Here is a 26,650-nt window from a genome sequence, read left to right on the forward strand (position 1 = left end):
AGTGGGGGTGGTGACTGCACGTGTGCGGGGGGTTCTGGTGTGTGTGCTACTGAGGGATGTAGTGGCTGAAGATGTTGTGCATGCAGGTGTGAAGTGAGAGGTGACAGGGAGGGAGGAGGGAGACGTGGAGGAGGGGGACACAGTGGAGGCAGTGGGTGTTGGTATGTCTGTATGTGGATGTTGCTTGTGTGACTGCCTGTGGGATGTGTGGTGCTTATGTCTGGCTAAGCTTCCCTTGGGTGTTGAGGTGTGTGAAGGCTGGTCTGATGGTGTGTCTGGGATAGGCAGAGGTACAGGTGATAGGGTATGGGTGGAGGAAGTTGGAGGGGGGAGGCTAGAGACAGGGACAATGGCTGCCATCTGTGCCGAGGCCAGAGTCTGGAATGATCGCTGAAGGGCCGCCTGACCAGAATGAATGCCCTCCAGGTATGCATTACTCTGGTGCACCTCCCTTTCTACACCCTGGATGGCATTCAAAATGGTAGACTGCCCAACAGTGAGCGTCCTCAGGAGGTCAATGACCTCCTCACTGAGGGCAGCAGGGGTGACTGGGGCAGGGCCTGAGGTGCCTGGGGCGAAGGAGATGCCCACCTTCCTGGGTGAGCGGGCACGGGGCAAGCGCTGAGGGGCTGCTGGGAGGGCGGTGCTGGTGCGGTGTGTGGCGGCTGTACCTGTTGTTGCGGGGGCACAGATGTTGCCGCCACCACAAGGGAGCTCCCTTCAGAGGACGAGTCGGTGTCACTGATGTCTGCCCGAGTCCCCGCTGTGGAGCTCCCTTCGCCCTCCGTCCCACTGGTGAATTCGGAGTCCGTTGCGTGGCCCTCCATGGCCATGTGGGCTGCAGCTCCCTCGTGCTCCGATGCCACTTCTCCTCCACCTGATGATGCTAATGCACACATGAACAGGAAGACCACAAAAAAGGGGGGGGGGGAAACAGAATATAGACATGTTGAGTGCATGCATTGGCGACACCGTTGGCGGACAGGACAGACACAGAAGCCCCCTGCACTACGCCGCGCACTTGGGGTCGACTACTCAATCCCTGGGACATGGCCTACATGCCTATGGACGACATCTGCACACATAGATGACACAGGGCCATGAATAGCTGTACTTGGCACCCTACAGAGGTGGGGGGCGGGGGCACAGGGCCATGCCTTACGGAGGGGCCTAGCCTACAGAAATCGCCCTGGCCTAGGGATACCCACAGCCCTCCTCCCCCACCCAGACACCTCCACTGCGCGCAAAGTCAGCAGAATGAGACTGCACTCACCCCCTTGTGTCTGCTGTGATGCCCTCACGCGCCCATCCAAATCGGGGTAGGCCACCGCCAGGATCCGGGACATCAGGGGGGGTCAAAGTCCGACTGGCACCCCTCCCACGTTGGGAGGCCATCCCCAGCTGAGCCTCCGCCGTCTTCCTGCTCCAGCAGCGGATGTCCTCCCATCTCTTCCGGCAGTGGGTGCCCCGTCTGTGGTGGACCCCCAGGGTCCGGATGTCTTTGGCAATGGCAAGCCAAATATCGATCTTCTGGTGGGCGCTGACCTATATGAAATGTACAGGGGGAGAAGAATAGTCATTACCTTCTGCACCCTCAATGTGAGTGGCCCCCCATCCCTACCCTTGCCATGTGGCACATGCTCTCACCGTCGTTTGATGCATGCCTCAATCGCTCCCCTCTCCCCCATCTTTCATCCACCCCACTCAACACAGGCATAGCCCATAAAGCATGCTCCCAGTGTATTTACCTGTTTGTCTGGAGGACCGTAGAGTAGTGCGTACTGGGGGAGGACCCCATCCACAAGTTTATCCAACTCCTCTGCAGTGAAGGCAGGGGCCCTTTCCCCAGTCGCATGAGCCATTGTCTCTTCCAGACCGAGGTCACAGCAGCACTTGCAGTGTAGGTCCTCTCCTGTCGAAGATCAGGTATCGAGTGATTAAGCAGATAGAAAATGGCGGTCACGGCCGCGGCGGTGCGTACCGCGACCGCCGTCGCACATCGTCATTGGCTTCTGAGACTCATAGGGTTCAATGTTAACCAATGCTGCATTGTGCCGCGGTCTTCAACCGCCTACCGCCACGGTGTGCAACGCCAGCGCAGTTACCTCACATCCCATTGTCGCACTTTACAGGTCAGGCAGCCGCCATTTGAGGGGCCCACATGGCTTACTTTTTACTGCGTCACACATACCTAGGCCTTGCATCAACACTCATACAAGCCATTCTATGGATTAAGAATCGTGTTCTGTGCAAGCTGTGGTTACGTACCTGTGGGTTGATTGACTCTGTGCTCGCTGTTGTCCTTCATAGGCACCGTCCGCTGGGACATGCGAGGAGATGGAGGCATCCTCCGGTGTACAGACCGCTGGTGGACCTGTCGACAATGGAGGAGAGACATGTCATACTGACATACAGGCTTGACCATGCCACTATTCAGGAACTGTGTGCCCAGCTGGAACCAGACCTGATGTCAGCTATCCGCCAACCCACAGGAATCCCCCCTCAAGTGCAGGTGCTATCAGTGCTCTATTTCCTAGCAAGTGGGTCATTTCAAACAACAGTGGCCATATCATCAGGGATGTCCCAGCCTATGTTTTCCAATGTGTTGTCCAGAGTGTTGTCTGCCCTGCTGAAACACATGCAGAGCTACATCGTTTTCCCTGGGGTGGGGGATTTGCCTACAGTGAAGGGTGATTTCTATGCCCTTGGACATATCCCCAACATCATAGGTGCCATTGATGGGACCCATGTGGCTTTGGTCCCCCCCACAGGAGTGAACAGGTGTACAGAAACAGGAAGAGTTATCATTCCATGAATGTCCAGATGGTATGTTTGGCAGACCAGTACACCTCCCATGTTAATGCCAAGTTCCCTGGCTCAGTGCATGACGCGTACATCATGCGGAATAGCAGCATCCCTTACGTGATGGGGCAACTCCAGAGGCACCGTGTGTGGCTAATTGGTGACTCTGGTTACCCCAACCTGTCATGGCTACTGACCCCAGTGAGGAATCCCAGGACAAGGGCAGAGGAACGCTACAACGAGGCCCATGGGCGAACTAGGAGGGTGATCGAGCGGACCTTCGGCCTCCTGAAGGCCAGGTTCCGCTGCCTCCATATGATAGGTGGATCCCTATTCTACTCACCAAAGAAGGTGTGCCAGATCATCGTGGCCTGCTGTATGCTTCACAACCTGGCTTTGCGACGACAGGTGCCTTTTCTGCAGGAGGATGGTCCAGATGGTGGTGTTGTAGCAGCTGTGGAGCCTGTGGAGAGTGAAGACGAGGAAGCCGAAGAAGACGACATAGACAACACGAACACAGTAATACAGCAATATTTCCAATGACACACAGGTAAGAATACACACCGGCATACTACATGTACTTAAACACTACTACCTCTCTACTGTCTGTCCTTTTCACCCAGTGTATGGTAACTGAGTTGTGACTTTCCCTTCCGATTTCAGAGATGTGGGCCCCACTGTGTGACATCTGCTTTGTTTCCCCATGGACTACAGCTATGTGACATTGGTATGTTGGCATCACAATGTAAATAAGCATTTTGGCACGGTAATGTCTAATACATTTGTTCAAAATCACAGCCAGACTCCTGATTGTTTTGTGCAATAACTGTGTTTATTACAGTGCTCTATATTGGTGGGTGGTTGCAAATTGGTGAGGGGTGATGGTGGAGGTATGTCCATGGCAGAGTCCAGACTATTAGTATCACAGGTGCATTGTCCAAATGCCTGTGGAAAGTGGAGCTGGGGCAGTTTAAGGATGGACAGGGTGACAATGTGGGACAGTGGGATGACAATCAGGGAGGTATCCTTTCCTGGCGGGGGTCTTGGCATCTTACTCTGTCTTCTCCCTGGATCTCAGGGACCGCTTGCGGAGTGGTTCTCCTTCTGCAGGGGGTGGGGTGCTGGTGGCCTGTTGGTCCTGTGGAGGGGACTCCTGTCCACTAGCACCGGCGGAGGTGGTAGGCAGTTCTTGGTCCATGCTAGTGTCAGGGGCCCTTTGTGGTGCCACAGTGTCCCGCAATGTGGTGACTACCAGATTCAGAACCCCTACGATGGTGAAGGGTTGGTAGTTCCTCCCTGAGCCCCAAATACTGGTCCTCCTACAGGAGCTGGGTCTCCTGAAACCTGGCCAGTACCGTCGCCATCGTCTCCTGGGAATGATGGTACACCCCCATGATGTTGGAGAGGGCCTCACGGAGAGTGGGTTCCCTGGGCCTGTCCCCCCCCCTGTCGCACAGCAGGCCTCCCAGTTCCCCTGTTTCCCTGGGCCTCTGTCCCCTGGACTGTGTGCCCACTGCCACTGCCCCAGGTCCCTGTTGTTGTTGGGGTGGTGGGTTAACCTGGGTGCCCTGTAGTGGTGGACACACTGCTGATTGACGTGTCCTGGGGACAGAGGTATGGGCCCGCTGGGTGGGTGCTATGCTGGTGTTCCCTGCGGGGGGAAGGTCTGCTGTGGCCTGTGGCTGTCTGAGGGGAACCAACTGTCCCGAGGTCCCCGATGGGCCGGGCTGGTCATCTAGATCCAGGTCGACAGAGCTGCTGTCATCACTGTGGGCCTCTTCTGGGGGTGGAGTGGACATTTGTGGACCCTCCTGCGCGGTGACGTGGCGTTCGGGTCCTGCAGGGGTGTAAAACCATGATTATTGCATCTGTGTGTGCCAAGGTGTGCAATGGGTGGGTGCCCGTGTACCCCAGTGCTTGCATTCCTGTGTGGGGGCTTTTGTGACGGTGGTTTGGGGGGGGATAGTTATGTGCAGTTGGCATGCTTTGGTGATGGGTGTCCATGCTTTGTGGTCGCATGCAGGGCTTGGTGTTGGGATGGGTGGGTTGTGATGGTGAGACATTTGCAAGGAGTAGGAGTGATGAGGGTGAGGGTGGGGGTATGAGTTGGCATGCTGGTGGGGTGGGGGGGATGAAGTAGTGAAGATGAGACTTACCAGAGTCCATTCCTCCAGATACTCCGCCGAGGCCCTCAGGATGCAGGATCGCCAAGACCTGCTCCTCCCATGTTGTAAATTCTGGGGGAGGAGGTGGGGGTCCACCGCCAGTCCTCTGCACTGCAAGGCGGTGTCTGGATACCACGGAACGCACCTTCCCCCGTAGGTCGTTCCACCGCTTCCTGATGTCATCCCTATTTCTTGGGTGCTGTCCCACAGCGTTGACCCTGTCGACTATTCTGCTCCATAGCTCCATCTTCCTGGCAATGGACGTCTGCTGCACCTGTGTTCCGAATAGCTGTGGCTCTACCCGTACGATTTCCTCCACCATGACCCTGAGTTCATCCTCAGAAAACCTGGGGTGTCTTTGCGGTGTCATGGGGTGGTGTAGGTGATGTGTGGGGTGGATTCTGTGGTGCTAAGTGTGGTGATGTGTATTGGTGTGTTGTGTGAAGTGTGTGGTAATATTGCTGGGTGATGGTAATATGCGCGTCTGGGTGCTCGGTTCTCTATTTCTCTGTGCGTGGTCCTGATTTTTTAGGAGTGGGGGTTTGTGGGTGATGTGGGTGTGTGTTTTATATTTAATTGGGTGTGTGGGAGTGGTGTGCGTATGTGTATCAGGTGTGTGTATTTGGAATTGTCCAATGTGGCTGTATTTTGTAAGTGTGTGTGTATTTTGAGCGCGGCGGTGTGTACCGCCAATGGAATACCGCGTTTGAAAGACCGCCGCGTGGATTCGTGTGTCGTGATAGTGTGGGTGTATTTCTGTTGGCGTGACGGTGTCGGTTTGGTTATCGCCAGTTTCTCGCTGGCCTTTGGTGTGGCGGACTTTTGTGGGTGACTGTATTTTGGCGGGTTGCGTGTTGTGGGTCAGAATGACCGTGGCGGTTTACCGCGGCCGCGGCGGTATGTTGGCAGTCTTCTGACAGTGGTATGCACCTTTTACTGCCAATGTTGGAATGACCCCCTATATGTCCTACCTTGACCATACACTGCACCCTGACCTTGGGGCTACCTAGGGCCTACCTTAGGGGTGTCTGACATGTAAGAAAAGGGAAGGTTTAGGCCTGGCAAGTGGGTACACTTGCTAAGTCGAATTTACAGTTAAAACTGCACACACAGACACTGCAGTGGCAGGTCTGAGACATGATTACAGAGCTACATATGTGGGTGGCACAACCAGTGCTGCAGGCCCACTAGTACCCTTTGATTTACAGGCCCTGGATACCTCTAGTGCACTGTACCTGGGATGCAATAGGGATTGCGTATGGCTGGCAACAGATCTGGCTTCAACTGCATACATAGATCCATGATGGTCTGACGATTCAGACTATAGGTCTGGATTACATGCCTGTCCTTCATGGTTGCAAGGTCAACTAGTGGACATTACACTGGTAGTTGTCTCAATCTCCTCATGGCAGGATATCTAGGTTGAGAGGAGAGAATGTACAATGAGTAAAGCAGTAGGCACATGTAAGCAGCCCATGTTACATTAGCACACACCTAACCCTGTAGGAGATGTGTTGCACAGATGCCATATACAATAACAAGCATGCTTATGCACATTGGCCACCCTCATTGCTGCACATTGGCTTACATGTAAGTCATATAGGGCATATGTTACATGTGTAATTGAACATGTGTGGCTGACTGAGCTGTCCTACACTGATAAAACAATATGTATTGGAATCTACCAATATATAGCCGTCACCTATGTGCCTCCGAGTATCTTAACATGACTATCAACAATTATACAGCCACATCACGTCCTTGTGACAAGAATGTCCCAAATTGAAACACTACCATGATGGCACAACATAGGGTTACACTGCCATTTGGCCGAGCATGTGTATGGCGCACTTATTTAGGCACATCCATCGATTATATGTGCAAAAAATAGCAGGCACCTGTCCTGATATAGTGGACAGTTGGAAGTGACCTAAGTCCGCTGGCAGAAGTCGTCATGGCGGTAGGTGGTCGCAACGGCTGTGCAACTTGTCATTGGTTAACATTGCTGCCTGTGGTGGACTAGGGCAATCAACGATGATCGCCGGCGGTGACATTCCTGACCACTATTTTCTGCAGCCTTGCCCACTTGACTCCTGACACGGTTGCTAGCAAGACCTCCATGACATGAGCTGCTGTGTACTGCCTCTGGGAGCCATCATCCCACGCCCTGCAGGTGATAAGGCCCCTGCCTTCATGCCAGAAGAACTGGAGAAGATGGTGGAGGAGGTGCTACCCCTGTACGAATAGCTATATGGGGCATCAGGGAAGCTGGCGAGTCCTATGCCATAGTCATATGTGATAATGGTTGTGTGTGACATTGATACAGCAAGTGTACTGGTGAGGGATTATATGCATGCAGAGGGCATAAAGTGAAGGCATTTGAGCAGAGAGGATGGGCATGTGTGGGCACTTGCTGTGACAGATGTGTAGTGTCCATGCCTGTTGGTATGGTTCATGTGTACATAACTTTCTCCTTTTGTCTGTGTCATCCATGCAGGTGAACGCCCATCAGAAGAAAGGGATCTGGCGTGCCATCGTTAAGCAAGTGCAGACCCTGGGGGTCCACAGCCGGCAGAGCACCCATTGTCGCAAGCAGTAGGAGGACCTGGGACGCTGGGCCCAGAAGACCACTGGGCCCAGCTGGGGATGTCCTCCCAACAAGCGAGGGGTGCCCATTGGACCCTCACCCCCATAGTGGACCGTATTTTGGCGGTGGCCTACCCTGAGGTGAATGGGAGTTTGAGGGCAGCACAGCAGCCACAAGGGGGTGAGTACTGACTATATCCTGGTAATTGCCTGTCAAATGACTATGCCATATGTGTGACTCCATCCTTCCTATTCTATGGATGTGAGCTTGTGTATCACCCTACCCATTGAGTATGACCTGGTCTATCCATCTACATATGACCATTAATGGCTCTAAGGTGTCTGTCCACTACCATCTATAATAACCACCTGTATTTGCAACTGGCTGACTTTCATATTTGGCACAGGCACTACATCTATTACTGGTACAGGTATAGACTCCATGCGATGCAGCAATTTCATTTACACCACAGATATGGCATGTGTAGGGCTGTACTTATGGCTTGGTAGTTGTATACCCATTGTCTGTTCATCTTCAATCAATGGGGTATGTGAAGATAGCAACAGTAGGACAATATGAATTGGGTGCCTAATTTTGTTAAATTGGACTCATCATGCATTTAAATGTGCTTGACTTGTAGGGGTATTACCTTCAACCCAATGGGACTGTTCTAAAGGTGGTAAGTGCCTAGGCAGATCTCACCTTTGACAATATGCACTGTAAATGCCATGTGTGCCAATGCCCTACCAATTACAGTGCAAGTTAGCTTAGTTGCTGCCTACATCATTTCTCAATGATTACTTGGGGGTACTTCTGATGAAGTGGGACAATGACTGCTACCCTTGACCTAGCTGATGTGTGTAATTTAGACAGGATAAGGTTTTGTTTGACTTATGAGATGGTGATGTAAACTTTTAGTTGTATCATCATTCTTGAAGCAGCCCTATGTAGTAGTGGGATATGTTGTCAGTGCAATGGCAGTCGTGTAGGTCCATGTGTGCAGTATGCGTACATGTCATTTCCATCTGACGTGTGTTGTCAGTACTTAGGTACATATAATCAAATGTCAGGAATGGTGTGAGTTATGGTGGTTTGATCATGTTTTGAGGTTGAACTACTGTAACTGCATGTCAGGTGGATTGGTATGTGGCCTATGATGTAATATGTGGCTTCCTGAAGTTCATTACTTGTGACACTGCACTCAGTGATTGACTATGGATGTGTCATGTGTGCTATGTAGGCCATTGTAGATGCACTTAGATGTATGAATAGTTGTGGTATATATGTGTTTGGTATCTGCAGATCTTCATCTGTGATAGGGTCAGACTACTCACATGACTGTACACCAGACTTGTATTCTACACATCAGATGACACCTGTATGGGAGTCAAACTTGTAGAGGATACGCCAGTTATTGTATCTATATTGGCATTTCTGTACAGAGTGTTAGGTTAGCTATGTTATGTGACAGGCAGATGCTGTTTGGTCTGTGAGTGGAGTAGTCTTCACTATCAAGGGACATTACAAATGGACATGGACTGATCAGGTGTAGTTATAGTACAGGTCTGATGTGTTTTGTTAAGTCACCTGCTCTTCCAATAGGTGATAGGTATATGGAGAGGTATGATCAGGATTCATGTAGTCATTTGTACTTCAGCCAGGGCACCTCTGCCCATGCCCGAGTCAGCCCCGCTGCCCTCAGTGAGGAGGCTAATGACTTCCTGAGGTCCATCTCTGTGGGTCAGTTGACCATCGTGAATGCCATCCAGGAACTGGCAACTCAAGTCCAGCTTTGTAATGCGTTCCTGGAGGGCATTCACATTGCAGTGGCTGGCCAACAGAGATCCTTTCAGGCTCTGGCCTCTACACTGATGACACCCAGTCACCCTTTGTCTTCCGTCCCCCCTCTACTTACCTCTTCCCAATCCCAGATCCCTGTTCCCCGTCTCAGCCAAAGCACACAGACAGACAAGCATGCACCCACTTCAACATCCAAGGCTACTGCTGTAAGACACAAGCACCACAAGACCCACCACCGGCATGCCCCCAAACAACACCCACCTGCAGACACACCCACATCCACTACCTGCATAGATTCCACCTCCACCTTCACGGACACCACACCGAACACACCTGCAGTCACCATACTAACATCCACCGATACAGCTACCACTGCAGTCCTGCCCACAGTCACCACAATAGCAGACCCACAGACATCCACCCTAGTCACCACATCAGCAGACACCACAACCACTGACACCCACATGCAGCGCATTGTCCATATCTGCAGACACCACTCCAACAGACAGTCACCCATCCACCATGGCATCTCCCAGCACCTCCTCCCCCCCTTCCTCCCGAGACACATAAATGCCCACACTCACCCACCCACCAGACACACAGCACTCACAAGCATACCTCACAGAAACATGCACGAAGACATCCACAATGACTCTCCCTACAACCACTCCCCCTACCACCACTCCCAAACCCTTTTACCATGACCATCCTGTGTGTCTAAAAAGGTGTTCCTCTTGGAGTTTTCCCTCTTCCTGACTCATTTTCTACCCCACGACACCACCAAATGGCCTGTGTCACTCCCCAAGTCCAGCCCTCCCACCTCCAAGTCCTCCCCTGCCCCCCTGCTAGTACCCATGCCCATACCCCTCCCACGTGTTCCCAGCCCTCCCCTAAACCTCGCTCTAAGCCCCCCTCCCAAACCCAAAGACCCCCTCTGAAACCCGAAGCCCAAGCCCCACCCACCAAACCATGAGGTGCCTGCCTGCCCTTTGATGCCCCTACCCTGTGGAGGTCATTTAGCAGTCATGTAGGGGCACACAGATGTGCCATATGTGCGTTGTGCACATTGTTGTTTGGACTGACCTATGGTCTTTTATATTGTACATATTTATTTATTTATATATTTACATATTTATTTTTGCAATATATCTGGGCCAATCAGTTGTTGGTTTCATGGTCACATATTTGTCCTGCCTTTCTTTCCACATGGCTGTCTTGGTCTCGCCTTCTTTGGTTTGTGTGTGTGTGTGTGTGTGACATTTGTGTATGTGTTGGTTGTGCTGGCAGTTGTGTCTGGGCAGCATGTGTGGGTGTGGCCCTAGCATTTGTCCCACTGTAATGGCTGTGTATTTTGTGTTGGACTTGTTTGTGTATGGTAAATGCATCTATGTTGCTATTGTGTTATTGATAGTGTTGTGTGCCCTTGTGAGGTTGTACTGTGTGCGTGCATGTGTGTGGTGATTGGTATATCAGAACCGCTGTGTGGTGTGTTTGTGTGTTATGGCGTATACTTTGTTGTATGGCTGTGTGTATTGGTTGTCAGGTGTGGTTACGTGTTGTATGTATGTAGTGTCAGGTGGAGGTGTGTACTGTGGTTGCTTGCCGATGTGTTTGAGATGTTGCAGTTGTGATGTGGTTGTGTGATTTTGTGGTGTTGTGTATTGTTGTGTTCGACTGTGCCGGTTCTGTGTGTCTGCGGGTTGGTGTGTGTTTTTTTAAGTGTGTGTTGGCCGTGGTGTGTGTAGTATGTGTGTGCATGTGTGTATGTGGCTGTGTGTGAATGTGCGTGTCAGTGTGAGGTAATGTGTGTGTGTCGGCCTCACCACCCATCTCGGATGTGTATGTTCTGTGTGTATGGGTACTTTGCCTTTCCCCTAAAGTGTCAGGTAGGTGTGTGTACTCACGGTTGTCGTCCCAGATTCTGGAGTCATTGGGCGAGCAGGAGCAGAGGTAGGATGTGCAGTTAAGGTTCCTTGACTGCTCCTGACCGGTATGTATTCCAGAAAGTGGGTGTACGAGTTGGTTTCCGCCAGGGTTTCCATGGTGGTGCGACTGCAGTGGAAACCATGGCGGTAAACAGCCTTGTGATGTGTCCGGCGGGAACATGGTGTCTGCCGTCCTGAGGAGGCTACCGCGATCCATGACGAGCTGACCGCACTAGCAATGCCGGCGGTTGTTTGGCTGTATTCCGTATACAGCAATGGTCATTTTTTGGTGGGCTTCTCCTCCGGCCTGTTGGCGGTACGGCCAGTGCCACCAACATGGCAGTCCTGAGACCGCCAGACTCGTAATGACCCCCTATGTGATCACTATGCAAACTTTGAAAGACTGCATGGCCTCCCGGGTTAATAAACATGGGCCAAAACCAACAGCCAGTATTTCAAATAGAAGGTGTCGGCAGAAAATTGGCACGTTGTGCTGCCCGTGCTGATTTTTTAGTTTTGCACTAAAAAATCAGGAATGTCACCTCGCAGCCCACCAGAGGTTGCTGCTGATTGAGTTAGTTTAGCTGTGCTTCTAGTAGATGTCTACTCGAGTGGCAGCTTTCTTGATGTGAATGGTCACGACTGCCAGGGAGTGCCCGCGTTGGGAAAATCTTGCTGGGTGCCCTCCTAGCACCCAGAAATCAAGCTAGGGTTGCCAATCCTCGCTTGCCAACTTACCGTTGGTGGGCCATGAGTGAGAAAAAACTCCACCATGAGGTGGTCTGTGGAATTTGGCTGAAACTTCACATTACATGTGTAACGCAGAGTGGCCAAAACTCCGCCAACTCCAACGGCAGGGCAGAATTTTTCACCCACCCCTAAGCTCAAGCTTCTAGGCAGAAGGAGCCCAGCAATAAGAGTGGGCAAGGCTTGGCAAGTGATGTGTTGCTGTGAATAGTCTAAGGACAATACTATGGAGATAGTGTTATTAGGGCAGCGATGTAGAGACAGTGCTGTGGAGACAGTGGAAAGAGGCAGAAAATCTCTTTTATAATAAGCATAACTCTGGAATCATCCATGGAGCGTCAGGTAGTGATCCATAAACAAGTGACATAAGGAGCAGTGTTGGTGAGGGTGCAGTATGATTTCTCAATTAAGTTGATTAGGGCACTGACTAGTGAATTATTTTGGACTGTCCTGTGTGCATTCCACATATCTGATGGCACTCAATGTGGAATGACAAAACAAGATGACACGGCCCCTGCTAGCACTGTCGTCAGTCTTCAGGCCTTGCAAAAATAAGCAACAGTATGGGGAAGAAATGGGGACTTTCCTCTCTGGCTTGAGTCACTTGGTGCTGAAAGAAGAGGAAGTGATGTATGGGGGTCTAGCAGTGCACTACGCTCATCAGAGAGGCTCACCGGTGTCTCTGATTCGAGCCTTGGGTGTCGGAATACAGGTGCTGGATATGTAACTTGGACCTCATGAAGCAGGGTATTAAGTTGATCCGTGAATTGGAAAATTCCAGTGATATTAAAGAAAGTCTGCGCAAGGCCTCCTGGTTAACTTAGTAAAAGATGTAGGACTATCTCCATGGATATCAGAGATAGAAATGAGACTGTGTTGTTCGAGGGTAAGCGTGTCCTGAAGTCAGTGGAAGTGGAAGCATCCTCTGCCTGGTATTTGTCAAACTGCAATGTTATAATATAACATTTTGTTAATTAATCAGCATTGATATTTGGCGTTCATAGATCTCTTAGTATTCTGTGTTTTTCAGTTAATAAATGTTCCTTGTTTCCCATTAACTGTGAGTTTCATTGGTTTTAGAACAGTTTAGTTGGTGATTTTTGTGCATCGATATGTGCCATATACACCCCATTGGTGATGCATGTTTTGGTTTAGTTTGTTTCTGTGTAAGTTGAATCCTGTTGTTTGGAAATTGCTGTTTATGTCACGATTGTAGTGTGCTGAATGCTACTGCTGCAAGGCAGGTTGGAAAGTTTAAACTAGGTTGTTTTGGGAGCACGTGTGATCATTTATTTTTGACTCCATATCGAGTGTAGTTCGCAATTTGGGGAAAATAGTGTAGTACACACCTGCATTTTTTGTGTAAAGACATAGAGGTTGTGAATGCTTATTTGGGTAAAAACATACATGTTGTGCATGTTTAAGTGTTGTTTATGTGGAGGAGAGTTGTTCGCTGTTGCAAGAAATATGAGTGTGCTGGTGAGAACTAGGGAAAGTGCAGTAGCTGCCAGTAGAAGATGTGTGGGGTAGGATACCATGGTATGCGAAGTTGGGGGAGAGTACTTAGGAGTTGCAGGAGAGGTAATCTATGCTGTGCTAATTTAGGAAAGAGTAGTTCTCTGTTGTGAGAGGTTGCATGGGAGAAGGCCCCTTGGTGTGTTAAGCTGAGGGCATGTAGTGCCCTGTTGTGAAAATGTGCTTAGAATGAGTAGCCTATGGGTGTGATGTGGAAAATGGCAAGTACCAAGATGCAGGATATTGCAAGGGGAACATCCTGTCAAGTGAAAATGTAAGGATGTGTAGTACACTCTGGTATGGTGGACGATAGCCACAAGTTTCATCTGAGTGTGTTCTGTTACAATTCGAATTTCCGTACAAATGGTAAGATTTGATAGGAGTGTAAAACAGGAGGCTGAGACAGTCTGTGATTGTCTAATGGTGCATTTTATTGTTTAAATATAATGGAGTTTGTCAGTGTTGTGTTGGAATGGTTTTGTTTGATTTTCCCACAGTCACTTGTAGGTGAGTATTTCTTTACTTGTGGACTTGGGGCCTCATTAGGAGTTTGGTGGTCCCACCATGGGACTGCCACACTCACGGGGAGCATGCCACCGCCATGGTGGTGAAACTCCACCCTATTATAAGGTTTTCGCTGGCGTGGCCAGTGAAAACCTTGAAATAGAGAGTTCCTGCTGGTCAGACCAGCTGGAACAGTGCTACGCAGTAGCACTCTGCTCCCTTAAAGGAGCTGAGTGCTATCTCGCAGCGCAGAGGGAGCCAACAGTTTTTATATTGGAGTCTGGTCAAGAGACTTTGAATTAAGGTGATATACGGTTAAACTTTCAGATTTTCCCGTGACTACATCTGCTACATGTATAAATGTTGTATAGTGTCATTGTGAGTGTGTAGACCCATCATGGTAGAGCCTCATGTCCAAGGAGGTCACAAGCCATGCATGTCTTGAACCGATGTGCAACTGTAGTCACAAGTCAGATCACTTTGTTTGACATAAGGTGTGGCAAGCATCATGTTTTCATTTATGGCAGACGTTTTTATGACTGCTATTTGATGTCCTTGTGTGTCTTTGTGGACACTGGAGAGTTTAACAGGTTGTTGTTTGATTCATGTGTAAGCAAGACTGGTTGAAGACTTTGTGAGAGTGATTGATTGTCCCTGTAGTTTATATGCATGGGAAAGGCTGTCCTTATTTTTGTTGTTTGAAAGAAAGGAAGGTGTCTCCATTCCCTGTATATCTGACCTAGTAACTGGAATGCTGAGAGTGAATGATACAACAGAATGTTGGTGTGTGGTGTGTAGTGGAAACTAGTAGATAAAGACAGTTGGGGATGGAGGATGACACCCTGGCAAGATCTTCCTGCTGTTGCTGTAACCTTAAGGTATAACATAAATAAAGAACTTGACTCCTATGTAAAAAGCTCAGTCTCTTCTATGAAGAACCTGCCCTCCTAATAGAACATACGGATTGTGGGTATATGTGACAACACTGATCAGCAGGTTCAGTCGGGATTTAGGAGTGCACAGCCCAAGCTCTTCATTAGTTAATGGGAACAGTTTTTTGCTGCGGAGTCTATGGCCCACATCCATTGTAATAATTGCACGCCACAGAAGCTAGGGAGTGTTTATCTACTGAATTGGGCTGTATCTCTCTCACTTACATGAGACCCAGGGGTAGCAAAACTAAATAGCCGGAAAATGCTGCAAACTGAATTAAATGCTCTGCTACACTGGTGTCTGTACAATTATCATAAGCCCTCTCTCCTTTCCCTCTCCTCTCCTCCAACTCCCAGTTTCGACAGTGCAGTCGGCTGAAAGAATAATATATATTTATAGTTTACTATGTATCTCGTGTGCACAATCATGGTCTTCACTCCATAATTCCCAAGGAGGGAGATTATCAGTGGAGTACTGAGTAGTGGGGGAGTCTGAAAACATCCACAAAAGCTGGTGGACCTGAAAGGCCACTAAAGTTGTGCCGAAGACAGATATATGTGACTCACTATTTGCCAGCAATGTGCTTCCAGAAACATCACCATGTTGGGTATTCAACCTTTACCACACATCCTTTACCTTGCAGCATTTTTACCACACAGGTAAGTACAACACAGGCTAGTTTTCGGTACTTTACAGCGCAGTATTTTACAGTGCAGGTAAGTTATCATTTTTTAAAATGTTTTAATGCGTGTATATTATACATTTGTGTGTGTGTGTGTGTGTATATCTATATATCCATATATATATATATATATACATATATATATATATATATACACATATATATATAAAACAGAGTGGTGGTAGCTACTGTGTAGTTTCAGTTAGAATTCCTATGTATAGGAATTCCTCAGAAATTTGGCAAATCTCCACAATACTTCCAGACCTATAACTTTTTCTACATTGCTCTAGGATGGAAAGTTTCACAGTGATTGGTCAAGGGGTGCTAAGATAAAAGAGGGGTCCCAAAATGTGTTTTCCACCAATGCAATTTCCGTAGACTATTGTATCTCGCTTAACACGAAAATGGTTGAACGGATTTAGATGAAATTTGGCAGGATTACACATTATGGGGCACAGATGATCCTTTTGGGTACTAAAGGTAAGTATTTTTTAAGTATTAACCATTTTAACTTAGCAATATCTGTTATTGCACTATTTTTGAGGTTAATAGCAATGACAAGACATTATGGTGGTCATTATGACAATGCTGGTGAGTGATACAGTGGTGGAAATACCGCCAACAGGCTGGCGGTAATTACCGCAAAATTAAGACCATAGCGGTGAGAACTCCCATAGACAGCCAATGTACCACACCATCCGCGGGGTGTTATGGTGTACTCACCACGGCGGTACCCATCAACAGCCAGGCGGAATACAAGTTACCGCCCACCATATCATGACCTTGCAATCCGCCACGATTTCCGGGGCGGAACCAACACCATCAAAAGCTTGGCGGAAACACTGCACAGAAGACCAAAGACTCACCATCAGAGACACAGAGAAGACCAATACCGCCATGGAACCGGAACTGCAAGTCTTCCCAATGCTTTTCTATGCCATGCTACACCTGGAACACCAACACCGACGAAGACGACGACAGTGAGTACAGCCACCTAGCACACGAGGGAGGGAGGGAGGAAAAGGAGAGTGACACACACATGCACGACACACACATCAGGCACACACACACCATACACACAACTAGCTGCAGACTTTATCCAATGGCACACAACACACTGCATAATAATACAAGGACTAGAGTTTGGAAGTACTGAAAATGTATTAGCATGGCAAAAGCCACCACATGAACCAATTGGAAAACAAAGAGATATGTACAATTGTCCACAAAGGGCCAATGCCCAGTCCAAAGTACTAAGGGCTCACATGGCCACAGGGCACAGTCCAAGGCCCAACTCATTTGCTGACAACATCCTCACAGAACTGTGCAGGGGCATCATTATTGAAGTGGGCAGGCACCTCAGGGGAATGGGGGTGGGGGGCACCTCAGCCGAAGTCGGGAACTTGCCCACTGCTTCTGGAGGGGGCTCCATGCCCATTTCCCAATCCTGGGGAGTGCAAGGTCACACTCTCTGGGGTGGGGAACTTGCCCACTGCTTCTGGAGGGGGCTCCACGCCCATTTCCCAATGGTAGCAGTGCAAGGTCACAGTCTCTGAGGTGAGAGACTTGCCCACTACTTCTTGAGGGGGCTCCATGCCCATTTCACAATGCTGGGGAGTGCAAGCTCACAGTCTCTGAGGTGGGGGACTTGCCCACTGCTTCTGGAGGGAGCTCCATGTCCATTTCCCAATGCTGGGGAGTGCAAGGTCACAGTCTCTGAGGTGGGAGACTTGCCCACTGCTTCTGAAGGGCGCTCCTTGTACAGCAGTCCCTGGAGGGTGGCCTACATGTCCTCTGCTGGAGGTGAGGGCTGCATCGTCTCAGCTGGAGGTGAGGGCTCCGTGACCACTGGTGGTGGTGGTGTTGGTACCCTGCCAACCTCTGCTGGAGGTGAGGGCTGCATCTGTGGAAGGTGCCTCCTGGGTAGCCTCAGTTGGAGGCGAGGGCTGCTGTGTCTCAGCTGTGGAAGGTGCCTCCTGGGCAGCCTCCATTGGAGGCAAGGGCTGCTGTGTCTCAGCTGTGGATGGTGCCTCCTGGGCAGCCTCCATTGGAGGTGAGGGCTGCTGTGTCCCAGCTAGAGGTGAGGCTTCTTTCCTTTCAAGGCAGGAGGTGAGGGCTTCTTTCCTTTCCTGGCAGGAAGTGAGGGTTCCTTCCCCTTCCTGGCTGTTGGAGTGGGATCCTTCCCATTCCTGGCTGGTGGAGTGGGATCCTTACCCTTTCTAGCTGGTAGAGTGGGGTCCTTACCCTTCCTGGCTGATTGAGTGGGATCCTTCCCCTTCCTGGCTGGTGGAGTGGGATCCTTCCCCTTCCTGGCTGGTGGAGTGGGATCCTTCACTGTCCTGCCTCCACAACTAGGAGCTGCCTCCACTGTCCCCGTGGACTGTTTGGCTGAGGTGCTGGGCTGGGTCATTGGGACACTACTCTTATGGCAGGACGAGGGGTGGAGGGGGAGGGAAGAGGTCAAGTTGGGCAATGAAAAGCTTCTTAGGGATGGTGGGGCGGGATGAGGGAGGAGGGATGGGAGTGGAGGTTGAGGGAGTGGTTGTTAGACGAGTATGTCTGCTGGACGTGGGTGCATGGGTAGTGTGCTGATGTGAGGTGGATGGCTGTTGGGTGTGGGAGTGCCTGCATTTGTGTCCTTTGGGGGGACAGACAGGGTGGGAGAGTACACAGGGGACGCATGGATGTATGTTGTGGAGGTGTCTGCTAGTGAGGTGTGTGTGTGCTGCTTGGTGTGGTGATGCTGGTGGTGGCTGTTGAAGCAGTGCGTGCAAGTGTGAGTGTGGACATGACTGAGGGAGGTAGAGGAGGAGGGGGAGACAGTGGAGGCAGTGGATGTGGTTGTGTGTGCAACTATCTGGTGTTTCCGTGAGTGCTTGTGTGCTGAAGTGTGGTGCCTGTGTTTGACTGTGCCACTTTTGTGTATTGTCTTGTGTGCATGCTCATTCGTATGTGTGCATGGGATGGGTTGGGATTGAGGAGACTGGGACTGGGAAGTGGTAGTTGGAGGGGGGACGGTAGGAACATGGACAATGGCTGCCATCAGAGAGGAGGCCAGAGCCTGAATCGATCTTTGTTGGGCCGCCTATCCACCGTGGATGCCCTCCAGGAATGCATTGCATTGTTGCATCTGGGATGCCAGCCCCTGGATGGATTTCACAAAGGTTGACTGCCCTACAGAGATGGATCTGAGGAGGTCAATAGCCTCCTCACTCAGGGCAGCAGGGCTCATTGGGGCAGGGCCTGAAGTGCCTGGGGCGAAGGAGATGCCCATCCTCCTGGGTGAGCGGGCACGGGCGACTCGCTGAGGGGCTGCTGAGAGGCCATTGCTGGTACGGAGGTGGCGGCTGTACCTGCAGCTGGGGTGGTCACAGAGGTGTCCGGCACCACCAGGGAGATTCCATCGGAGGAGGCATCTGAGTCAGTGTTGTCACCTCCTGTCTCCGCCGTGGGGCTCCCCTCGCCCTCCGTCTCACTGGTTCCCTCGGCGTCGGTGGACTCCAGGGTTCTGTGGGTTGCAGCTCCCTCTGTCACCGGTGCCCCAGCTCTTCTCCCAGATGATGCTAATGCCACATGGACAAGATGACGGAAGGAAAAAGGGGGGGAGAGAGAGAAAGGGAAAACTGGGTCAATTACAGCACCAACAACACAGTTGGCATACACAGCACCATCACACACAGTGATCAGGATTGAACACTATGCATTGCACTGACATTGATTTGGCTAGATGCCACAGCAAGATGAGGGCCAAACACTGCCAACTGCACACCTCTTGAGACCCACAAAACTCTGACTGACATGGAATACAAACAAGCTAGGTTACCTGCATTTGCCATACACCCATTACCCTTGAGCCTGATCACGCTGCAATGTCTGGTCTGGCATTGAGGGGCACCCAGATCCCATGCCACCTACCAATTATTGTAGTAACGCCCACTCCCTTGTGCCTCCTGTGATGCCCTCAAGCACTGTTAGAAATGGGGTCTTTGGTTGACAGTCAGGTTACCCCCTGTTCAAGCAAGGACCCTCACTCTAGTCAGGGTAAAAGAGAATCACCCTCAGCTAACCCCTGCATACCCCCTTGGTAGCTTGGCAGAGCAGTAGGCTTAACTTCAGAGTGCTAGGTGTAAATTATTTGTACCAACACACACAGTAACTTGATGAAAACACTACAAAATGACACAACACCAGTTTAGGAAATAGGAAATATTTATCTAAACAAAACAAGGCCAAAACGACAAAAATCTGACATACACAAGTCAAGTTATGAATTTTTAAAGAGTAAACTCAAAAATAGTGCTTAGAAACACAAAATGCTTCGATGAGGTGTTAACACGGTGTCGTAACGGAGTCGTTCCCAACAATCCAACACCAGCGGCGCCGGACACGGAGTCGCGTAGACCCCCAGGTACAGTACCTTGGTGAAGAAATGAAAACAAGCCGCTGAGCAAAGTCGGGGATCACGGCGTCTGTGCAAAACTTTGAATCCGCGCACTTCGAGTGGCGTTGGTCACGACGTGGTGCGACGACTTCCACGGAGTCGCGGACTTCGGCAGGGCTGCAACGATGTCGGGCCTGTGAAGGTCGTTGCGTTCCAGCAAAGATCACGGAGTCGGTTGCAGGCGGCGTCACCGGATTCAGCAGCGGCGTCGGTCTGAAGTCGTCCGAAATCGATTTCCTTGAATTTCCAACAGCTTTCCTTTCAAGGGCCCAGGGACTGGATAGGGCACCACTTGTCAGAGCAGGAGTCTCTCAAGAGACTCCAGGTGCTGGCAGAGAGAAGTCTTTGCTGTCCCTGAGACTTCAAACAACAGGAGGTAAGTTCTAAATCAAGCCCTTGGAGATTTCTTCTCAAGATGGAAGGCACACGAAGTCCAGTCTTTGCCCTCTTACTCTGGCAGAAGCAGCAACTGCAGGATAGCTCCACAAAGCACAGTCACAGGTAGGGGCAGCTCTTCTTCCTCAGCTCTTAAGCTCTTCTCCAGGCAGAGGTTCCTCTTGTTTCCAGAAGTGTTCTAAAGTCTGTGGTTTTGGGTGCCCTTCTTATACCCAATTTCTCCTTTGAAGTAGGCCTTCTTCAAAGTAATGTCTCTTTTGAATGTGAAATCCTGCCTTGCCCAGGCCAGGCCCTAGACACTCACCAGGGGATCGGAGACTGCATTGTGTGAGGACAGGCACAGCCCTTTCAGGTGTAAGTGACCACTCCTCCCCTCCCTCGCACAGATGGCTCATCAGAAAATACAGACTACACCCCAGCTCCCTTTGTGTCACTGTCTAGTGTGAGGTGCAACCAGCCCAACTGTCAAACTGACCCAGACAGGGAATCCACAAACAAACAGAGTCACAGAAATGGTATAAGCAAGAAAATACTCACTTTCTAAAAGTGGCATTCTCAAACACACAATCATGTGTTTTTAAATTGTGAGCTCAGAGACCCCAAACTCCACATGTCCATCCGCTCCGAAAGGGAATCTACACTTTAAAGGTAGCCCCCATGTTAACCCATGAGAGGGACAGGCCTTGCAACAGTGAAAAACGAAGTTTGTCATGTTTCACTGTCAGGACATAAAAAAAAAACACATTACTATGGGCCAGATGTAGCAAGCATTTTGCATGGCGCAAACTGCGACAATCGCAGTCTGCGGCATGCAGTATGCCCGTCACGATGCACATTCACAATTTGCGAGTCGGTACTGACTCGCAAATTGTGAATGCGACTCGCAAATAGGAAGGGGTGTCCCCTTCCTATTTGCGACTCGCATCGCTATGCTAAATTGCTATGTGACTGCGAATGCGGTCGCAAAGCAATTCGCAGTTACCACCAGTGTCACACTGGTGGTAACCCATTCGCAAAAGGGAAGGGGTCCCCACGGGACCCCTTCCCCTTTGTGAATGTTGCCCAAAATGTTTTTTCAGAGCAGGCAATGGTTTCGTTTTTTTATTTTGCAACTCGTTTTCCTTTAAGGAAAATGGACTGCAAAATAAAAATAAAAAAACTGCTTTATTTAAAAAGCAGTCACAGACATGGAGGTCTGCTGTCTTCAGCAGGCCACCATCCCTGTGAGTGCAGGGACTCGCTATGGCGTCGCAAAATGCGACCCACCTCGTTAATATTAATGAGGTGGGTCTTTGCGACCCCATAGCGAATCGCAGACGGTGTCTGAGACACCGTTCTGCATCCGATTTTGCGAATCGGAACTACGTACATCTGGCCCTATATGTCCTACCTTAACCATACACTGCACCCTGCCCTTGGGGCTACCTAGGGCCTACCTTAGGGGTGTCTGACATGTAAGAAAAGGGAAGGCTTAGGCCTGGCAAGTGGGTACACTTGCCAAGTCGAATTTACAGTTAAAACTGCACACACAGACACTGCAGTGGCAGGTCTGAGACATGATTACAGAGCTACTTATGTGGGTGGCACAACCAGTGCTACAGGCCCACTAGTAGCATTTGATTTACAGGCCCTGGCACCTCTAGTGCACCTAACTAGGGACTTACTAGTGAATCAAATATGCCAGTCATGGATAAACCAATCAACCATACAATTTACACAGAGAGCATATGCACTTTAGCACTGGTTAGCAGTGGTAAAGTGCTCAGAGTTCAAAATCCCACAGCAACAGGTCAGAAAAAATAGGAGGCAGACGGCAAAAAGATTGAGGATGACCCTGCATAAGCAAAAAAGTCCAACAAGCACCTATCCAGCTCTGGATAGGCCACCACCAGTATGCGGGCCATCAGGAGGTTCAGGTTCCGACGGGCACCCCTTCCTCATTGGGAAGCCATCCCCAGCTGGGCCTCCGTGGTCTTCCGTGCCCAGCGTCTCAGGTCCTCCCACCATTTCCTGCAGTGGGTGCTCCGCCTGCTGTAGACCCCCACCCCCCCCCGGGTCCACACATCCTTGGCAATGGCTTTCCACAATCCCTTCTTTTGATGGGTGCTGACCTGCAGAGGAAATGCAGACAGGAGGACACCATTACACATACAATCCAGCCTGTCACACATAAGGCCCACTAATCACGTTTCCATCACCACTGGCACATACATCATCTGGCGCCCACCATGTACACTACCACAGACATTCCCCCCCGATGACACAATGATTGCACACACATCTCCATGCATCCTTCCCACATGCTTCGTACCCAGGGTATACTCACCTGTTGGTCTGGAGGCCCATACAGAAGTCCATACTGGGGTAGGACCCCATCCACCAGTCACTCCAACTCCTCCGAAGTGAAGGCAGGGGCCCTTTCCCCGGTCACACAGGCCATGGTAGGTTCCAGGCACAGGTTACAGCAGCACAAGCAGTGTAGGTGTCGTCCTGTGGAAAGTCAGGAAACAAGTGAGGATTTAGATAGAAAATGGCAGCGACGTCCACGGCGGTGTACACCATCACCACCGGCGCTGATCCCCACTGTACTCCATAGAGCCCCATATTAGCCAATGAGGAATTGCACGGCGGTGCAAGACCGCCTTCCACCATGACCCCCAATGTCGGCAGAGTTACCTTACTTTCACCTCTGCGATGATACAGCACAGGCGGTCGCCATTTCAAGGTGGTGGACAGGGATCAAATGAACCATAACTGTGTCATTGCCTAAAATTGCACATACATTGCCATTCTCCTGTCCCATCAGATTGATGCTGTATGTACACTGAGGTGGTGGTTCCATTGTACAAATTGTGATAGCTTACTCACTCTTGTGTCTGTTAGATACCTCCAACTGCAGATGAAAAGAAGGAGGAGACAAACCCCAGTGTACAGATGCCTTGTGGACTTGATTAAGCTGGAGGACAGGCACAATATACTCACCTATTGACTGGACAGGGCCACAATCACAGAGCTGTGTGCCCAATGGAAGCCTGGCCTGATATCAGCCATCCGTCATCCCACGGGATCCCCCCTCTTGTGCAGGTGCTATCAGTGCTCCATTTCCAGGCAACTGGGTCTTTCCAAGTGACAGTGGGCTTGGTAGAAGGAATGTCACAGCCAATATTTTCAATCGTGCTGACAAGGGTTTTGTCTGCCCTGGTGAAGCACATGTACAGCTACATTGCTTGCCCCTAGGTGGAAGATTTGGCCACTGTTAAGGCAGGATTCTTTGCAATGGGGCATATCCCCAACATTATTGGGGCGATTGACTGTACACATATTGCGTTCGTCCCCCCGCCAGAATGAACAGGTGTTCAGGAATCTGAAGAGTTTCCACTCAGTGAATGTGCAAATGATGTGCCTGGCAGACCAGTACATCTCCCACGTCACTGCCAAGTATCCTGGGTCGGTGCATGACGCCTTTGTCCTGATGAATAGCAGCATCCCAAATGTGATGGCCCAACCACAGAGGCACAGGGTGTGGCTAATAGGTGAGCCACAGTCCCCACCCACTGTATGTCAGTGTATGCCTTCAGGTGTTATCCCCATAGCATTGTGTTAGGCTAATGTTTATCCCTAAATACTTGCAGGTGACTCGGGCTACCCAAACCTATTATGGCTCCTGACCCCTATGAGGAATGCCAGGACAGGGACTGAGAACTGTTATAATGAGGCACATGGGTGAACCAGAAGAATAATCGAAAGGACCTTCGGTCTTCTGAATGCCAGGTTCAGGTGCCTCCATCTGACAGGTGGATCCCTGTGCTACTCACCCGGGAAGGTCTGCCAGATAGTAGTGGCATGCTGCATGTTGCACAACCTGGCCCTCAAACGACATGTGCCTTTTCTGCAGGATGAGGAGACTGGAGATGCCCCTATGTCAGCAGTGGACCCTGAGGACAGTGAGGATAAGGAGGAAGAGGATGAGGATATGGACAACAGAACATCAGTTATACGTCAATACTTCCAATAACACAGATGAGACAGTGGAACTGATCATTGCTCTGACTATTGATTTAATCTGTGTGACTGTGGCATGATGGCATTCGCTTCCTTTGCATCTCAACTTACTGTCACCTATGGCTTGTCATTTTACAGATGTTGGTGATATGACAACAGTGTCCTGATGTGATTACTACAGACAGTTACAGGGCATTAAATGTATGTTATCACAGTGTTCAGATCATTTGCACCAGATGTGACTGTTCCCCTGAATGCCCATTCTCAACACATAAAAAACTATCAGTCAAGTTGTGTTCAAGGGTGTTTATTGTAGTGCTATAACATTGGGGGTAAAGTGCAATGGAATGGGGTGATGGAAGAACAAAGTCCAGGAAATTGTTCCAGTCTGTTTGTAGCACAGGTGCAGTGTACAAGGGACCATAGGAAGGGGAGCAAAGGCAGTTCAAAGTGGACAAGGTGCCAGGGTGAGACACAAGGGGGACAATCAGGAGAGTCTAATTTCCTGGCGGTGGCTTTAGTCTTCGCAGGTGTCTCTGGCTTCTGTCTGGGTCATGGGGAACATTTGCAGGGTGGTTCACCTTCTGCAGAGGGAGGGATGCTGGTGGCCTGTGGGTCCTGTGGCGGGGCCTCCTGCCCACTAGCTGCAGCGGAGGGGGTGGGCTGGTCAGTAGACTGGCTAATGGTAGGGGGCCACTGGTGTGCTGTCGATTCCCTCATGATGTTGGCCATTTCTGGCAGCACCCCCGCTATGGAGGTCACGGTGGTGTTGAGAGCCTGCAAGTCCTCCCTGATCTCCAGATGGTGTTCCTCCTGCAGCCACATGTTCTCCTGCATGTTGTCAAGGATCTGGCCCATCGTGTCCTGAGATTGTTGATAGGCACCCAGGATCTTGGTGAGTGCCTCCTGGAGAGTCAGTTCCCTGGACCTGTCCTCCCCCTGGTGCACAGCGGTCCTCCCAGTGTCCCTGTTCCCCTGTGCCTCTGTTCCCTGAACAGTGTGCCCACTGTCACTGACCCCAGGTCCCTGATTGTCTTGGGTGTGAGGTGTGGACTGGGGTCCCTGTACAGGTGGGCACACTGCTGATTGATGTGTTCTGAGGACAGAGGTGTGGAGACACTGGGTGGGTGCTGTGGTGTTGGATACTGATGGGGGAGGCTTTGTGGTGGAATGTGAGTAGGCTGGCGTGACCGACTGTCCAGTGGTCCCTGATGGGCCAGGTTGTTGATTCAGATCCTGAAGTCCAGAGTTACTGTCATCACTGGGGGCATCTTCTGTTGGGGGACTGGTTTGTCGTGGAATCTCCTCTCCGCTGACATTGGCTGGGGCACCTGAGGGGATTATGCTTCATGCCTGTGATGGATTGTACATCCTTAGCTTCCCCTCTATCGTCGCTGTTGCCCTGCCACCTTGGTTCGTGTATGTTGATGTATTGTGGTATTGTTAGTTACCCTGTGCTGTGCATGCTTTAGTGATGGGTGTCCATGCAGGGCTGGGAGGGCTGTCCATGCATTGGTATTGCATGCAGGGCTGGGCATTGGGTTAGTCATATGTGTAGGTGCAGTGTGCGGGATGGAATGGAATGATGGGAGTGAGGGTGATGGTGTGAGATGGCATGCAGGTATGGGGTTGATAATAAATGTTGACTCACCAGTGTCCAGTCCTCCGGCAACTCCAGTGAGTCCCTCAGGATGCAGTATTGCCAAGACTTGCTCCTCCCATGCTGTGTGCTGTGGGGGAGGAGGTGGGGGTCCACCGCCAGTCCTCTGGATGGCATGCTGGTGCCTTGCTGCTATGGAACATACCTTCCCCCTTAGGTCGTTCCACCTCTTCCTGATGTCATCCCTTCTTCTTGGATGCTGTCCCCTGGAGTTCACCCTGTCCACAATTTTCCACGATAGCTCCATCTTCCTGTCAATGGATATTTGCTGTACCTGTGCTCCAAACAGCTGTGGCTCTACCCTGACTATTTCCTGTACCATGACCCTCAACTCCTCATCTGTCAAATGAGGGTGCCTTTGAGGGGACATGGGTGTTGTGTGGTGTGTGTAACTGTGTGGGCGTTGGGTTATGTGGTTGGGTGTGCATAGTGGGGTGCGTAAAGGATGTGTGGGTGTATGTGGTGTGTGTGTCTAGTTGTCGCAGTGGTCT

This window comes from Pleurodeles waltl, chromosome 3_2 (genome assembly GCF_031143425.1).
Source record: "Pleurodeles waltl isolate 20211129_DDA chromosome 3_2, aPleWal1.hap1.20221129, whole genome shotgun sequence".
NCBI classification, from domain to species: domain Eukaryota; kingdom Metazoa; phylum Chordata; class Amphibia; order Caudata; family Salamandridae; genus Pleurodeles; species Pleurodeles waltl.